Genomic DNA, 19191 nt, shown 5'->3' with positions numbered 1-19191 from the left:
TTAGCTAGCTACTGGCAAAACCAGGACTCTAACTTAAGTAGGTAATTGGCTCTTTCAGGCTTCCAGGATTAAAATAAAAACGTTATGGAAGCTAAGAAGGTGGAACTGCCTTATTCATTGTCTTCCGAAGCCTCATCTTTTAGCCACATCTTTCAGAATGACAGCTAGTATCAACTGAGCACGTCACGAACCAGGCTTCATACTCCACACCTTACAGACAGCACTGTTAATTCTCACCCAGCACACAGATCAAGCTGTATTGGAGAAGTTCTTCTGTTTGCAATGTCCTTGCTCTCTCCTCCCCACTTACTTAAGAACTGTCTGCCCTTCAAAACTCAGCCTAAGTTTCCAACCCTCTGTGATGCCTTCTCCTGTGGCCTGATAACTAAAGCATCTCCTCTGCGGGCTTGAGCATAAAACTGGCTGCAAGGCAGGACCTTCAGCCACCAGATTTTGAGCCTCCTCACAGTGTTATTAAGCACTTAATGTTTACTCAGCGTTTCTCTTTCTAGACTCTGAATGCTGAGTGGTCAAGATTCAGCTCTTGTATCTTCTCATGTTCCTATGCCTGCTAAATAATATCTGTACTACAATCATGGTGTTTGGAGGGAGTGAGGTCAGTACGGATCCCTAAGCACATACATGTTTCCCTGGAGTTAAGCACGAAAGAGCTGGGCTTCCAGCAACAACACATTTCTTCAAGCAAGCCTCCAAAAAGTTTAGAGAAAAGGAAAAAAACATTCACATTCAAAGCTACAGGAACAATTCTCTGTCAACCAACCACATTATTAAAACATGTATCACCCAAAGTACAAATAAATAACATCATTAGTTATTTAAGTTTTGAACCAAGGCATTCAAGAGCTGGGATGGGGAACACTTTTTTCCTTTCATTCTTTAATTATCTATTCATAAAAACAATAAGACCTTTTATTTTAAAATATAAAACAAAAAAGTGGATTTTTCTGTTAAGATTTTTAAGCTGAAAGATCAAACTTTTCCCCGACCTTCTTTGTCAGTCTTTAATTTACCCATAGTTAGTCTTGTCAGCTGCTGTTTATTGATTTCCCAGTGATTTATTCCACATTGTGCAAAACTGAACTGCTGACCTCCTACTGTACACAGCTGATCCTCTGCAATTTTAGGGTAAGTGGTAGGAGGAAGCTGTGATATGGGGCTGGTAGCAGGGCAGCTACATTAGCATGTGATTACACAGGCGCTAACTCCAACACAATGCCACTTCAGTCGATTTTCCATTCTTCACACAGCAGCCAAACTGCAAATACTTCATAGGGATTTCAGGAATAATTTCTGCAGAAATATTTCTCAGGACTTCAAGGGACCCTAAAAAATAGGCAAAAATGTGCTGTCACTTTAAAAATAAAGACAGCAACACAAGCTGGAAGACACCTTCCAGCCCAGGCAGGAAGGCAGTTACTAAGGGGAATTCAAATGAATAGAAAAGATCGATTCCTCTCCTAACATCTTTTTCTTTTAACTATTAGATAAGAATCTCTACCTCCAAAAACAACTGCCACGTATTAAATAATTTAACATATAGTTTTCTATCCAATGTTATCATTCCCATGTTTGGAATTAAACCCTCAGTGATCAAGAGCGGATTCAGTACTGACTCTCTAACCTGGAGGCCCCTACCAGTGACTCATCCCGTTAGCTATCTCTACGCTTTTCAACGGTGGATCTCAACCATGGTGTCTCAGACACTTGATCAATTCCAGTATCTTTCTGCTTATTAAATTGGGATGAACAGTGGTCAGACAGCTCGTTTTAGATCTGTTACAACCTGATGGCTTGCTGGGCACTGTTAGGAAAGTAACTTGACTTTGCCGTGCTTTAATTTCATTTGAAAAAGAGATCAACTATTTACTGTGACTGATTCCAGAATGTTCCCTGGCTACACTTTGTAATTTGTAAAAGGCGTTAGTAAATAAGTAAGGTTTCTCTGGATTGTTTCCCAGATTTTTGAAAAGGACACGATCTGATGCATGTGATTCTCTTATGGGCCTGCAAAAAGGAAGATAATAATAATAATAATAATGATAAAGAATGTTCCAATATTAGAGATAGAATGCAGGTAGCAAGTGCTTTGAGGAGCATATATTAGTGGGGAAAACTGAAGGTAGTATTTATGTAACAAATATTTGTTCATGAAACAGGTCCATTACCCAACTCATCTGATCATAAAAACCACTAGCACTTGTGAAACTGCAGATTCCTAGGCCCTACCCCTGAGACTCAGAATCAGCAAGTGAGAGGTTGGTTTAGATAAACTGTGCAAGGCATAATCATCTGGGGGGAGTGATGCTGTTTAACACTGAGAGGGAGGAGCTCAAATCTAATTTTTCCTTTTGGACAGAGTTGACAAGTATCCTAACAGAGAAGTGAAATAGAAATTAAACTCTTAGGAATTTTGAGAACAAAATAATATTTATTTGTTATCTAACTGAGGTAATTTCCTAAAATAAGACTTTGGAGAATCTCAAATGGAGTCAAATGACTTTTCAGAGAATATCCACATTTAAATCCACAGTTAGAGGCAAAAAGTGGCCACTTTGCCTGTGCATCTTTTGTGAACCCACATGACTCTTCTGGATGACAGTAGGGAACTGCACGACTGTTCTGGATGACAGTAGGGACGATAAAGAACCACAGCACTATTTGGTGTGACTCAGAAGACCTGGTGCTTCGTTGTCAGGGACCCAGGACACCACAGCAGTTCTAAAATCTTGAATCCGTCTGGGGTTTCCATGGTTTTGGGAATACAAGATCCTCCCACTTCTACCTATGGTTTCCTGGAAACAGGGCCAGAAATATGCCAATTCCACTCCTAGGAAAAACCAAAAGATGAAAGAGAGAAGCAGGGGGAAGAAGCCTCTTTTACCTGTGCTGTTTTGTGCATGGATGTTTTGGTGCAAGTATTTTCTAACAGGGTTTGTGATAAATTATACAGGAAGGCCAGAAAGGAAGCCTCATAATGTAATACGCAAATGCTTCCTGCTAAACATTTATTATGCAAATAGGACCACTGTAACTCATGTGGATCTCACTCACAGAAACGCTGATCATGGTTATGAGTTTTTCCTGCATAGCATACATGCCCATTATTCTTAAAATGAAGTTTTATAAGGAAATTTAAATTTCACTGAGATGTCTTCAAAGTATTTATAAATGTTTACTTGGGACAGAAGATATGAGCTAGTAATCACAGAGCAGTAGCTATTAGCTATGCAAAAATAGATTTATCTTAATTACTAACCAAAACACATATCAACCTGAGCTGGCAGGCAGCAGGCTTAACAGCAGCAAGTTGGAAGGTCTCAAGCTCATTTGCTCCAACAAACCCTCACAAGGACTCCAGCAGCCTCAGGCAACCCATGAATCCCCCTTTAACCTCTTGAGCCTCTAAGTTATCCTAACGCCAAATAAATTAGGTTCCTACTTAACACGTGGAGCTCCACAGATCAGAATTTTCTGAAGGCTGTCCCCATCTCTAATATAGTTCCTAAAATTACTTTTAATAAGGAAAAAAGACTACTTATTCCACAATTAGAAATTAAAAGACTTAAAATACCAAAGACAGATTGAGGCAATATCTAAGTACAAAATGAGTGTCAGCTGTGTAATAATAGTAATAAAATGACTTTTCAGAACTGTAATCAGAGGAGGGGGAGAGAGTGAGCAGCTGAGGAACATTAGGCTCTTGGGACAGGGGAGGTCACCCCTGAGGTAATTTAAAGAAAGGCACCACTGCACAAAGAAAAATACTGCTGGATGAGGGACCAAGAGTCTTGGATATGAATCTGGGCCCTGCTATTCACCCACTGTACAATTTAAGGAGACTTCAATTTTCTGATACAGTTTACCGGTCTGTAAAATGGGCATATGTCAACCTCAACCACTGATCTGAGAATTAGATGGGATTACTTACGTGAAAGTAGTTTGAAAAAGATAAAGCTATGTATCAAAGTGAAGCAATATTTCTGCATTAGAAAGCTAGGACTAGAAAATAAAAACTTCCCAGAGATGTGACTTTGAAGAGAGTCTGTTTGCTTCCTAATAGGATAAAGACAGCAAGAGGTAATATGTGAAGATATTTCGATTATACAGGTATAAAAATCAGGTGGCTCTACTTGAGAGGACATATGAATTTTTTGGTTTCTAACACAGTTGACTTGAATATCAAAGAGCATTCCTTAATTGAGACAGACTTTTTGTTTTGTTTTGTTTTGTTTTTTGAGACAGAGTCTTTCTCTGTCACCAGGCTGGAGTGCAGGATCTCGGCTCACTGCAACCTCCAATTCCCTGATTCAAGCTATTCTCCAGCCTCAGCGTCCCAAGTAGCTGGGATTATAGGCACACTCAACCACGCCCAGCTAAGTTTTGTATTTTTAGTAGAGACAGGGTTTCACCATGTTGGCCAGGATGTTCTCAATCTCCTGAACTTGTGATCCACCCGCCTCAGCCTCCCAAAGTCCTGGGATTACAGGTGTGAGCCACCACGCTTGGCCAAGACATACATTTTTAGCAGTTTCATTGCCCTTCCTTTAAGTGTATTTTCCCATGCAACCATTCACTGGCCATGCCCAAAGGACCATTCTTTAAATAAGTTCTGAAATAAATTTAACACTTAGCTATACAAGCTTCAAACATGCTTTTGGAAAATACAATACAGTGTATGCTCATCATTTCCATAACCAGACAGCTGGCGTCTACAGAAATCCAAATTTTGTCATCTCTTACATGCACTGAAAACATATTCTTCACTGAAATGCATGGGTGAGAGAGAAGCACTGAGGGAAAGGAGTTAGCAATAAATCCAATCCTTAAGTAAATAAAAAAAAATTCAAATTTTATGTAGAAGTGGGGTGGAGGTGATTGCCTTGATCTGATTCTGTGTTTATTCCAACTTGTGGCATGAGCCACATGGTTCCCCATAAGCTCTCCTCCTGGCTCCTTCTGGTTTCATGCAGTCTACGGCAATTACTAGGTTGGTGCAAAAGTAATTGCAGTTTTTGTCATTACCAATTAGTTTTGCACCAGCCAAATAGCTGTCGAAGCATTTCTCCCTTTTCTGAGGCCATTGGCTCTCCCTCATTATGTCTTTCATCCCTCATGCCAGAGGTCAGTCATCTTCTGAACTGAATTACTGGGAGCTGCAAGCAATACTAACTTGGGCCCATCCTATCTCTGCAAACTCAGTTCCAAGCCTGTTAGAACATTTTCTTTTTTTTTTTTCAAAGTTCACTAGATAGGCAGGCAAACAGCCAGTCAAAATATGAGAACTCATGCCAAATGCTATCCATTTGAATTGCTTGAGTAATTACTCTATCCAATTCCTTATAAGGCAGGTATCAGTCACACGGTGCACATACACAATTTACATAAAAACAAAGGATAGATCCACAAATTGCAAAATTACAGTGATTCTATGGTTCCCTTTCATAAGGGACTTATCTAACATACCCTCCTCAACCCTTACTGTAAGTGGCTGCTTTCAATTTAGTTTCAAAACAATTTTCAGTTAACTCCCCATCTAAGACAGTGACTTTAAGTCGAGAAATTCAGTGCACAGCTGAGATTTTCACTCTGTCCTGTTTTCTTAGGCCCTATGAAATTCCTGAATAGGTCAGTCCACAAAGAAACATTTCCATTTCTTTTTAGAGACATGGAATTTCAACACAGACAACACTGGGCCTTGAGAAAAGTTAAACTACCTGCTTCTGAGGGCTGGAAGAGTGTGCACTCAGCTCCCACCAAAACGAGTGACTGAACTTGGTGCTCCTATAGCCAGGAAAAGGAAAGTGAATATTTATCTTCTTTCCTCCCTAAGTTTCTTTAAATAGGATGGTCACAGACAGAAGGCCAAGACGCAACACAAGAAGAACATAATTAAGGAATGCCAGCTTGTACGTAATAGGCCCTCAAATGTGTATTAAATGAAGCTGTTGAACTAATGGTGCAATTACACAGATGCAAAGAAATACACAATCTCTTAAAAGCATTAATGTCTATAATGTAATTAACTCCCAGAATTTAGTTTAGAGTTTTAAGCCACAGTTATGACTTTATTTTTGCCTAGTAATCTTCAAGATAGCATGAGGGCTGGAGCTGATTTTTACTTCATTCAGCAGATGTGATACGGTGCTCAGACCAACTTCTACAAGTGTAGACACCAGGCGATCTGGCTAAGGCACCTTCCTCTCTCTTTCTAAATCTGGGGAACAGTTCTGTTCTCTATATGGAAATAGGACGCCCAAATTTTCCAACTGTATTAGTCTGTTCTCATGCTGCTAATAAACACGTATCTGAGACTGGGTTACTTTTAAAATAAAGAGGTTTAATGAACTGACACATGGTTGGGGAGGCCTCATAATCAAGGCAGAAGGCAAAGGAGAAGCAAAGGCATATTTTGTCTTACATGGCCGTAGGTAAGAGGGAACTTGTGCAGAGGAGCCACCATTTATAAAACCACCAGATCTTATTTACCATGAGACTTATTTACTAGCATAAGAATAGTATGGGGGAAACCACCCTCATAATTCAATTATCTTCACCTGGCCCTGCCCTTGACACGTGGGGATATTACAATTCAAGGTGAGATTTGTGTGGGGACACAGCCAAATCCTATCACCAACTCTCTCAGCCATGGCAAAATGAGAAACACTTTGGGTAACAGCACAAAAGCAAATGCCAGGCTGCTCTGTCTATTTCATTGTCTTTGTTGTCCTAGTAGAGAATTTTAGAGAATTCTTTGATATTTCAGTTTTTACTCAAAATGAAATATTTGAAATTAAAAAAAAAAAAAAACAACTTCTAAAACCTGTTGGTCTCCTGAGTTGTCAAATCAGTGGGCAGAGATGCATCAGCATTTCTTGTCCTTCATCTCAGCCTAAGAATTGTAATCATGGAGAGATGTTCTGTGAAATTCACTTACTTTACCTCTGTTAGGGGATGATACTTCAATGGTTCTCAAACTTTAAAATGCATCAGAATCACCAGTAAGACTTGTTAAAACAAGATTGCTGGGTCTTGCCACTCAAGAGTTTCTGATTCAATACATCTGAGTTGGAGTCTGGGAGCCTGCATTCTCCAGGGTGCTGATGCTTGCTGGTCCAGAGACCACTCTGTGACAATCACAGACACAGGAGAATATGCAGGGCTGGTTCTCACAAAGGTGGAGAAAAAAGGGACCCCAGCTTGTCCAAGACTCATGGATCTTTTTTGTCATTGTTCTGCACTTACATACCAGACATCCAAGGATGTGACATTATGTTTTCTCTGCCTGTTGTTCTGATTTTTGCCTTGTTCCAGATCTTGCTTACTTCTAACCTACTCAGCAGTGGGTGCTGGTTGGATACTAATGAGTTAGCCTGTGTTCACATCGAATCATACCTGGCAAGGACTTGAGTTTCTACCATTCAAATGTCTTGTTCTGATGGCAGGACTTTCATTCCCTTCTGAACATTTGCTTTTAAATATTATCAAGGTTTTTAGAAACGAAAGTGAAATAACAAAACAGAAAAGCTATGCATATATGCATCTATTCGGCATCCAGACACCTAAATGTCTATTAGGCACTCGTTCCAGAGGCATTTTTCTGCCTTGGGGCAGGACTTCATAAATCTAGACAGAGCATGAATATGAGTGGATGGATTATCTGCAATTTTTCTATGATCTCATTTCACATGGCTGTCTAATGGCCAAAATAATCAGGAGGAGTTTTCCACATTTAACAATAACTCTTTTAAAAGTTCTGAAACTTAATGGCATTAGCTGAGGCAGAACTGTTCAAGGAAACCAGAGGAAAACATCAATTACGACACACAGCAGGTGCTGACAATGAATGTTGTGCTAGAAGCCATAAATCTATGTCTTAACACTGATAGAATATTATGTGTTCAGTAAGACCATTCTTATTGCCTTCTGCCTGCAGGCTTTCCAAACGCCTGACATGGCTACCTGACATTATTCAATCTTACCAGGCTAACTGCTGGAGCTCAGCAAAGAAAAGCTATCAACTGGCTTTTTATTAAGAAAGATTAGTGCAGAGAAGGGGACATGGGTTTGGGAGCCATGCAGACTTATCTACTGAATTCTTGGAATCATTTCATAAATATTGCTAGTTTGGGAATACATATCTGAGAATAACTCTATAAAGTCACAAAAGCCAGTGTGTATTTAGGCTGGTGGGGGGGCAAATAAAAAAAACAAACCTTTCACCTAGCCGTCTGGCACCAGAAAACCTTTATCTGTCTGTCAGTCCAGTCTCTCAGACCTTTCAAGCTGGATACACACCCACCCACTCACATACACCAAATTTCACTTCTCAGAAAAACCATAACTGGACAATGGCCTGTGACACACAAAACTTAGGAGGTGACAGTAATCATCCCAGCAATTCTGTCAGCAAAGACACTAGCACTTACAAGCTCAACCACACTCCATCCTGCAGTTTCTGAGAGGTCTATTGCTAACCCCTAACAGAGGACATAGGCAAGAAACGTGCCAGCCCTGCTCAGCAGAGACTTGCAACGAATCCAGACACCTCACCAATACTGTCACAGATAGCAAGAGGTGGTACAGCTGCCAGACCCCAATTTCAGGCACATGTTGAATGGAGCATTTTAGTCTGCTCTCTTTCAAAGCTGCAGTTGCTCACTCTTCTGCCTCCCATCAGACATTTCTGGTCTGTTCTAAAATGCTATTTTCACTAAACATTTTGGAAGTGGTGCTCTCTTTCCTAGGTGCCTGCAGTGTTCCACCCATGTATCTGCACCACCATTCTTTATAGAACTGGAAGTCGTTTGTTATGTTCCAAATTGAGTAGTTTATTCAAGTGCCTGCCACTGCTGGAGAAGGATACGAACAAGTCCTTAGAAAAGCACAGAAATGTTAACAATTGTAAAAACTACTTTCTTGACCTCCTATGAAGGTAGCTTGCACTGCCATCCAGAACTGATTTTTTTCTCTTTTCTTGTGACTTCATGATATATGATGTGAAATGAATGAGGCAGCCGCCATGAGGTATAACTCTATGTTTCTATCAAACACAATAAATGTAGTTTTAAAGATGCCACTTTAGACCAATGTCCATGAACACAAATATTTATTCCTAAGGGTCCTATTGTCAGCTTGATTTTAGATGGTGCTTATCTCTTTGCTTAACTAAGCACCTCTCTACAACATCAACAATTATCTTGCCATGTAAATATGAATTGAGGCTGAGCCCCGAAGTGAGAAAGCTGTTATTCAAATACACCTGTAGAAATCCAAACATACTGTTTTATATTCACTTATTGACACATAGTAAGACCATTATACATCCAAAGAGGGGAATGAACAAATTGATTGATTAATAACAGACACATGTCACCTTAATAAATGGATTTGCTGACATTTTACCTAATTGTGGACTTTTGCCTAAATAAAGCACTACATTCAACTATTTACAATTTAAATGTCAATTCCTGGCATTCATGATTGTGATAGTTGATTTTATGTGTAAGGCTGACAAGGGGAGAGGCAGCCTAGACATCTGGTGAAGGATTATTCTAGGTGTGTCTGTGAGAGTGTTTCTGGGTGCATTTAACACCTGCATCTGGGTTCTGAGCAAAGCAGACTGCCCTCCCTAATGCAGGTGGGCCTCATCCAATCAGTTGAAGGCTGAATGCAACAAAAAGGCGGTAATTCCCCTTGTCTGACCGCTTCTGAGCTCAGACATTGTTTTTTTGTCGTTGTTTTTCTTTTTGTTTTCCTGGCCTTCATACACAAATTGAATTATCAGCTCTTCCTGGGTTTTGAGCCTGCTGCCTTCACAACTGGAACTGCATCAGCACAGGCTCTTCTGGTCTCCACTTTGCCAACCACAAGTCTTGGGACTTGTCAGCCTCCATAATCATGTGGGCCAATTCTTTATAATGAGTCTCTTTGTATGTGTACATACACATACCCTATGGGTTCTGTTTCTGTGGAGAACCCTAATACAATAATTTTCCCACAGTTGAATATCCATCTATCTTGGAACCTTCTCTATTACTACTCTTTTTCTAAATAAATGCTCTATTATAATCAACATATTATATTAGATTGGTGCAAAAGTAATTGTGTTTTTTGCCATTGTCAAAAGCCACAATTACTTTTGCACCAACCTAATACCTTATCACTATCTATTAAACACTTGAAAGTCCCTCCTACAAACTGTCATTAGTACTGTCTTTTGTGCCTAGTATCCCATCCCACATGTCTCTCCTCAGAGAGGGATTTTACCTTCTTTCTGGAAAGCCCAGCTCAAGGCTTGCTTTCTCAAAGGCCCCAATCACCTAGCCTATATTGCAACTATCATCTGTATCACTGACTTGATTCCTATGGTAAGTAATGGTTGTAACATGTCATCTGGTTATAACACCGATGAGAAAAATTCAGAAATTCCCAGCCAGCACCACCATCTGTGTGAAGTGTGCATATTCTCACCACATCTGTGAGGGTTTTCTCCAGGTACCTTGGTTTCCTAACACATCCCAAAGATGTACATGACAGGTTAACGGGCTTCTCCCAAGTGTCTCAGTGTGAGTGAGTGTGGGGTTATGTGAGTGCACTCTGCAATGGAAGGGCATCCTGTCCAGGGCTGGTTCAGCCAGCTCTCCTGAGCTGCCAATATAGGCTCTGACTGCCTGTGACACTACGCAGGATAAGCAGGTTGGAAAATGAATGAATACAAATCATAAAAATTCATAAAATATACAATAATCATATAAATACACGATAAATAATGCTGTTCAGTCAGGCACAGTGGCTCACACCTGTAATCCCAGCAGTTTGGGAGGGTCAAAGTAGGCAAATCACTTGAGACCGGGAGTTTGAGACCAGCCTGACCAACATGGCAAAATCCTGTCTCTATTAAAAATACAAAAATTAGCCAAGTGTGGTGGCACATGGCTGTAATCCCAGCTACACAGGAGGCTGAGGGAGGCATGAGAATCACTTAAACCCAGGAGGTGGAGGCTGCAGTGAGCTGAGACTGTGCCACTGCACTTCAGCCTGGGTGACACAGTGAGACTGTCTCAAAAAACATTTTTAAAAAGTTGTACAAAAGTACTTGGGTGCTGCCATATTTGTAATTTTTTCACTATATGAATATTCTTTCTGTATTTAAAATATTTAATGATTTTTTTCTATTAGTTCACAAACATCTTCATGAGGAATAAAGACTTTTAATAGTGTCATGTTTTAATTTTTAAAACATTGATATAAAAATTTCACATATTTGTGGAGTACGTGTTATATTTTGATACATGTATACAATGCATAATAATCAAATCAGGGTACTGGGCCTTCCACTGCCTCAAACACTTCCCATTTCTTTGTGCTGAGAACATTCTAAATCTTCTCTTGCAGCTATTTTGAAAGATACAATAAATGATTGATAACTATAGTTATCCTACTATGCTATTAAAGACTAGAACTTATTCCTTCAAGTTAACAGTATTTTTGTACCAATTAACCAACCTCTCTCCATCCCTCCAACTCCTTACCCTTACCACCATTCTACTCTCTACCTCCAAGAGATCAACTTTTTTAGCTCCAACATGTGTAGAACCTGTAATATTTGTAATTCTGTGCCTGCCTTATTTAACATAATGTCCTCCAGGCTCATTCATGTTGCTTCAAATGACAAAACTCCATTTTTTAATGGCAGAATAATATTCTTTCGTGTATATACACTGTATTTTATTTTATCGATTCATCCACTGATGGACATTGGGTTAACTCCATATCTTCACTACTGTAAACAGAACTCAATAAATATGAGAGTGCAGATCTCTCTTCAACATACTTATTTCCTTTCTTTTCAAACATACCCAAATACCCAGCAGTGGGATTGCTGGATTATACAATAGTTCTATTTTTAATTTTTGAGGAACTTCTATATTCCTTTTCATAATGGCTGTACTAATTTATGTTCCCACCAACACTGGCATGAGAGTTCTCCTTTCTCTGCATCCTTGCCAGTATTTGTTACATTTTCCATTGGGTAATAGCCACATTAACTGTGATGAAAAGATATCTCATTGTGGTTTTGATATGCACTTCTCTAACAATTAGTGATGTTGAGCCGTTTTTCATATGCCATTTGTATGTCTGCTTTTGAGAAATGTCCATAAGGTCAGTGGCCCATTTTTTAAATCAGATTTTTGTAACTGTTGTTGAGTTGTTTGAGTTCCTTATATATTCTATATTATATTCCTAATATATAATATTCCTATTATATATTCCATATATATATATATATATATATATATATATATATATATATTAATCCCTCCTTATCTGATGGATTGCAAATAATTTCTCCCATTCCTTAGGTTGGATCTTCACTTTCTTGATTGACTCGTTTGCTATGCAGTTTTTTTAAAAACCCAAATTGTCTATTTTTGCATTGGTTCCCTGTGCTTTTGACATTTTGCCCAAAAAATATTTGCCCAGACCAATGATGTACCAAAGCAATTATCCTGCATTTTCTTTTAGTAGTTTCATAGCTTCAGTCTTAGATTTAAGTTTTTACACCATTTTGATTTGAGTTTTATACATGGTGGTGGGGGTCTAGTTTCATTATTCTACATGCAAGGATCCAGTTTTCTTAGCACTTGTATGCTCTTGAAGCCTTTACCAAAAATGAGTTGACTATAAATACATAGATTTACTACTGGGTTCTCTTCTGTTCCACTGGTCTGTGTGTCTGTTTTTATGCAGCACCACGCTGTTTTGCTTACTATAGCTCTGTAGTATATTTTCAAATCAGGTAGTATGATCCCTTTAGCCTTGTTCTTTTTTGTAAAATTGCTTTGTCTCTTCAGGGTTTCCTGTGGTTCCATATGACTATCGAGATTGTTTTTCAATTTCTGTGAAGAAAGTCATTTGTATTTTGATAGGGACTGCAATGAATCTGTGGATTGCTTCAGGTAGTACAGCCATTTTAAGAATGTTATTTAATAATTCTTCTATCTGTACACATGTAGTATCTTTTCATTTTTTGGTGTTTTCAATTCCTTTCATCCGTGTTTTGGAGGTTTCATTGTAGAAAACTTTCACTGATTTAAATTTATTCCTAGGAATTTTATTTTTTTGATAACCACTGTAAATCCAATAGGTTTCTTGATTTCATTTTCAAATTGTTTGCTGTTTATGTATAGAAATGCTACTGACTTTTGTTATGTTGATATTGTACCCTGCATCATTACTGAAATTGATTACAAGATCAAATAGCTTTTTATAGTTCTTTAGGTATTTCTAAATATAAGATCATGTCATCTGCAAACAAGGACAATTTGACTTCTGCCTTTCCAATTTTGGAGACTTTTATTTTTTTCTCTAGCTTGATTTCTCTGGCCATGACTTCCATTACTATGTTGAATAAAAGTGGTGAATATGGACATCCTTGTCTTGTTCCAGATTTTAGAGGAAAAGTTTCACATTATTCCCTGTTCTGTATGATGTTAGCTATATGTCATATATTGCCTTTATCATTTTGAGGTATGTCTCCGTTTGTTGAGAGACTTTATCATAAGGGGATATTAAATTTTATCAAAAGCTTTTTTCTGCACCTACAGATGGACATGATCATATGACTTTTGTCCTTTTTACCATTGATGTGGCATATTACATTCATTGATTTGTGTATGTTGAACCATTCTTGCATCCCTGGGATAAAAATCTCACTTGATCATGGTGTATCTTTTTTTTTTTTTAAGAAAGAAAGAGAAAAAAGAAAAAAAAAAAAGTAAATGGATAATTTCAAACATGCTTTACCTACCAAGAAAACAAAAGCTTTAGTCTCTTCACTAGCAAACCCTTCTACAAAACCTTGAAGAGAACTGAACACAACAGACTAAGCAATAACAAACTTTCTGAAAATACTACATAGAAAAAAAACCTTCAGAAATCCAGAGAAAACAAGAAATACTGGAATTAGAAAAATCATATTTGAGAGCCATGTGACAGATCAGGCAGCCCACCCCACAAAGATCCCTCCAGCAAGCAAAGAACAAAAAAACCTCTCACTTGACATGTTCTCAAAACAATCTGCCTGCTAAATGAGCTACCAACCACCCCCTTGCACAACAAAAACACTGTTCTTAGTACATAACAATAAAATGGGGAGCACTCAGACTGCATCCCCTCCATCTTACTCTCCCAAAGGAAGACAAGGACAATCATCAATGGTACATGGAAATTGCAGCAAAAGCAACACCAAGAGTCAGCGTCACGCTCAGAAGAGAACGCTGTACCTCCTCCTTATGGTTTCTAGTGCTCTACCTGTTCAGAGAAACTTCTCTAGTAATGAACTATAGAAATGATCCCTGAAATATGGTCTTTGTAACTTTTTACTGTACTGCTGGATTTACTATGTTAATATTTTGTTGGGGATTTTTACACTTACGTTCATGATGATGATGCTTGTAGTTTTCTTATTTGTCACATCCTTGTCTGGTTTTGTTATCAGGGTTATGCTTGCCTATTACAATGAGTTAGGAAGAATTCTCTCCTTTTCAAATTTTTGGAATAATTTTAGAAGAATCGGTCTCAGTTCTAATTTATAAATTTGATAGAATTCAGCAGCAAAGCCATCTGATCCTGGGCTTTTCTTTGTTGGAAGGTTTTTCATTACTGATTCAATCTCATTACTAATTTTTGGTCTGTTCAGGTTTTCTACTTCTTCTTGGTTCAACCTTCGGAGATTGTGTGTCCACGAATCTGTTGTTGTTTGGTTGTTTCTAATAGTCTATAATGATTCTTTCTATGTCTGTGGTATCAGTTGTAATGTCTCTTTTGGGTTTTTTCTGTTTTTCTCTTGGTCTAACTAAAGGTTTATCTATTTTATCTTTTCTGAAAACCAACTGTTCATTTTGTTTTCTATTTTTGTCTCCATTTCATTTAGTTCTGCTCTGATATTTATTATTTCTTTCCTTCTACTAATTTTGCATATGGTTTGTTCTTGCTTTTCTTAGTTTCTTGAGGTGTATCATTAGGTTATTTGGAATCTTTCTACTTCTTGATGTACGTATTTATGACTATAAACGTCCCTTGTAGTGCTGCTTTTGCTGAATCCCATATGTTTTGGTATATTGCCTTTCCATTTTCATTTGTTTCAATTTTTTTAAATTTCCTTCTTCATTTCTTCACTAACTCAATGATCATTCAAAAGTGTATTACATAATTTTCATATATTTTTCCCAGTTCCAACATTTCTCTTGTTACTGATTTCCAGTTTTATGCCATTGTGTTCTGATATGATACTTGAAATGATTTTGACTTTTTTATATTTATTGAAATATGTTTCATTGCCTAACATGTGGTGTAACCTGAAGAAAATCCCATGTGCTGATGAGGTATATTCTGCAGTTGTCAGATGAAAGGTTCTGTAATGTTTGCCAGGTCCATGTGGTTTGTAGAGTAGTTAAGTCCAGTATTTTTTTGCTGATTTTCTGTCTAGGTTATCTATCTAATGCTGCAGGCAAGTTTGGTGTTAAAATCCCCAACTACTATTGTAACGAAGTCTATCTCTTCCAGTAGCGCTAGTGATATTTGCTTTATATATCCGATGCACCAGTATTGGGGTGTGTATGTGTATGTAATTTATATCCTCTTGCTGAATTGATCCTTTTATAATTATGTAGTGACCTTGTCTCTTTTTATGTTTTTTGACTTAAAGTTGTAGTTTGTCTGATGTAAGTGTAGCAACTACTGCAGAGTTTTGGTTTCTTCTTGCATAAATTTTTTTTTTCTCATCTCTTCACTTTCAGTCTAATGTGTCTTTATAGGTGAGTTCAGTTTCTTGTAGTCAGGATATGGTTGGGTCTTGTTATTATTATTTTTTTTACCCATTCAGTGAGCCCATATCTTTTAATTGGGACTGTTTATATGCAAGGTTGTTATTAATAGGTGAGAACTTACACTTGTCATTTTCTTCATTGTTTTTTGTTTTGTAAATCCTTTTTTCACTTTTTTCCTCTCTGATCTTTGAGATTTGGTAGCTTTATGTAGTAATAACATTTTATTCCTTTCTGTTTCTCATTTACGTATCTTCTCTTTCAGTAAATTTTATATTGTAATGTGTTTTCATGGTGATGGATAGCATCCTTTTACTTCTAGGTGTAGCTCTCTTAAGCATTTATCTTATAGTCAGTCTGGTGGTGACAAATTCCATCAGTTTTTGTTTGTCTGGGAAAGACTTTGTATCTCCTTACATTCTGAAGGACAGCTTTGGTGAATATAGTATTCTTGGCCAGGAGTTTTTTTTTTTTTATCTTTCTTTAAGTACTTTGAATGTATCATTAAATACATGGTTTCTGCAGAGATCTGCTGTAATTTCCTTACATGTGACTTGACAATTTTCTCTATTGTTTAAAATTCTCTCTCTAACTTTTGACAGTTTAACTATAATGTGCCTCAAAGAGACTTCTGAGTTAAGTACATTCAGAGATCTTTAAGCTTCATATACTTGGATGTCTGTATCTCTTAAGATTTAAGAAACTTTTATTTATTATTCCAGATTTAATTGGTTTTTCTATGCTTTTTTCTATCCTCCTTCTGGCATTCACAATATTTGAATGTTTGTTTACTTGATGGTGTCCTATATGCCATTTAGGGTTTCTTTTTAAAATTGTTTTTTTCATTCATTTATATCTGACTGGGTTATTTCAAAAGAGCTACCTTTGAGTTTAGTAATTCTTTCTTCTACTTGATCTAATCCATTGCTGAAGGTCTCAACTGTATTTCTGTTTTATTCATTAAATTCTTCAGTGCCAGAAATCCTTTGTTATTATATGTCATTAATTATTTTTTAATTGTGAGGTGGTAGGATGGTAGGAGATGCTCATAATAACTTTTGTTTTGTAAATATGTATTGTTAACCCACCACCACTACTAACATTAACAAAGAGTCTATCCTTGGAGAAAAAAAACAACTTTTAAAAAGGCAGCATAAGGCTGGGGGCAGTGGCTCACAACTGTAATTCCAGCACTTTGGGAGGCCGAGGTGAGCAGATCATGAGGTCAGGAGATTGGGACCATCCCGACTAACACAGTGAAATCTGGTCTCTATTAAAAATACAGACAATTAGCCAGTCATGGTGACTCGCGTCTGTGGTCCCAGCTACTCAGGAGGCTAAGGCAGGAGAATCGCCAGAACCTGGGAGACAGAGGTTGCAGTGAGCTGAGATCATGCCACCTCACTCCAGTCTGGGTGACAGAGCAAGACTCTGTCTCAAAAAAAAGGAAAAGAAAAAAAGGGCAGCAAGAAGGAAGAAGGCACTTCTCTGTCTTGGTGATCAGTGTAGACTGTTTACATGTAAACCTCCTCCGTTTAAGCCTCAAGGGCAGAAGACTAAGAAATTCATCTTCATAAATCAGTGCAAATCAGCATTGTCCTCCTTTTGGGAAGAGCTCCTGAATCATAAAAACAATCCAGGTGAAACTTTCAACCCTACAATATTTTGGATGAATACTGAATAATTTTTATATTCTTATTGTTAATACTTGTAAGTAGTTATCACTCAAAAAATACTATCATTGAAACTATTTAGTATACAGCAATCTATATGTTACATTATCCAAAGTAAGTCAACATAGTCTCTTCTGATTAAAAGAATATAATCTAAAATAAACTAGCTACAATGAAGGACCCAGGAGAATCAAACCTCAGAAAATGATTCTTCCCACCGCAAAAATGAAAAGGCATTGATGCATTTTGCATGACAGTTAGTATTAGAATAGATGCAAAGAGTAAATGATCAGAAAACATCAGGAGTGGCCAGGGTGTCATGGCTCACATCTGTAATCCCAGCACTTTAGGAGGCCTAGGCAGGTGAATCGCATGAGGCCAGGAGTTCAAGATCAGCCTAGACAACATGGTAAAACTCTGTCTCTACTAAAAATACAAAAATTAGCCAGGCAAGGTGGTGCACGCCTATAATCCCAGCTACTCAGGAAGCTGAGGCACAAGAATCACTTGAACTTGGGAGGCAGAGGTTGCAGTGAGCTGAGATAGTGCTACTACATTCCAGCCTGAGCAATAGAGCGAGACTCTCTCTCAAATAAAAAATTAAAAATTAAAAAATAAAGAAAATGTAAGGAAAAAACATTATCCTGAGAAAAGAGAAAGCTTTGAAGAGCTTCACAAAAGAGAGAGCAAAGGTGAGGCCCATGAGAGGTGAAGTGAGGAGTATGAGAGCAGATCATGGCCAGTGAATAATATAGGAATCGTTTTCCTACTCTGCATACTTACAGAAAGTGTGTGGAAGTAAATGAATTCAACATGAAAAATGTTATTCAAAAGTTAAAAAAAAATGTTAATCAAGAAGAATTGAGTGGCTAGGCTAGGAAAATTGAAGTCAGTAAGGGAACAGGATGTTATCTAGCAGGATGAAGTGAAGAAATCCCATATGCATAGTGAGTAAGGAGATACAGAAGTCCTTCTTATTATGCTACATGTCCTGCTCAAGGAGTCATGGCTAAATTTTAATTCATGTTAAGAAATAAATATTAACATGTACTGTAAATAAAGCACTAGGTTAAGATGAACCAAGAGTGGTTTGGGGCTAATAATAACAATATGAAAGCAAGGTGAGTATAAATTTCAGCGGAACCCACAAGCCGCCGACACACTGCCATGGTTTGGTACAGTGATGCCATTTACTGGAAGTCATTTAATTTTTCCTGTTACTTTATTTGCAATTAGGAAATCAGGAAAAGTTAGCCACATCCATCAACACTGCTGCTCTCTCAGGCTTGTATCAGTGGTAATTAAGACAAACTTAATAGCCACAAAACAAATAAAGAATGAATTTTCAACTTGTCTATGATCAACCAGTAATAATTGACTATATATTAATAATAATGGGAAATATGTACCTAAATAAATGCACTATATTCTCTAACCTTAGCAATAGTTTTTTGCTCTGTAGGTGATTTTCCCCACTATTACAGTGAACTTGATCTCCAATCTGACATTTTCTGGGGCCTAAATCTGAAGTGTATAGAAAGACCTTAGAAATCAAACAGATATTGTACATAAATATTGATAAAACTATTCAAAATAACAAAAAGGTGGAAGCAGCCAAAATGCCCATCAACAGGAGAAAGAATAAACAAAAGGTGGTATATCCTACCAAT

General features: G+C 37.7%; 1 protein-coding gene and 1 non-coding gene across 13 annotated transcripts in view; both read right to left on the bottom strand.

Annotated features, from left to right (window-relative positions):
* PTPRM (protein tyrosine phosphatase receptor type M) overlaps window positions 1-19191 on the bottom strand; it is an 836104-nt gene that overhangs the window by 401681 nt on the left and 415232 nt on the right. The gene's annotated exons all lie outside the window — the stretch shown is intronic.
* Window positions 14178-14393, bottom strand: LOC120361768 (small nucleolar RNA U3). The gene has a single exon (XR_005577887.1). It is a non-coding gene; the product is annotated as a small nucleolar RNA U3 (small nucleolar RNA).

Source organism: Saimiri boliviensis, chromosome 13 (genome assembly GCF_048565385.1).
Source record: "Saimiri boliviensis isolate mSaiBol1 chromosome 13, mSaiBol1.pri, whole genome shotgun sequence".
Classification (NCBI taxonomy): Eukaryota; Metazoa; Chordata; class Mammalia; order Primates; family Cebidae; genus Saimiri; species Saimiri boliviensis.
The sequence above is the reverse complement of the archived record's forward strand: the minus strand, read 5'-3'. Positions and strand labels throughout refer to the sequence as shown.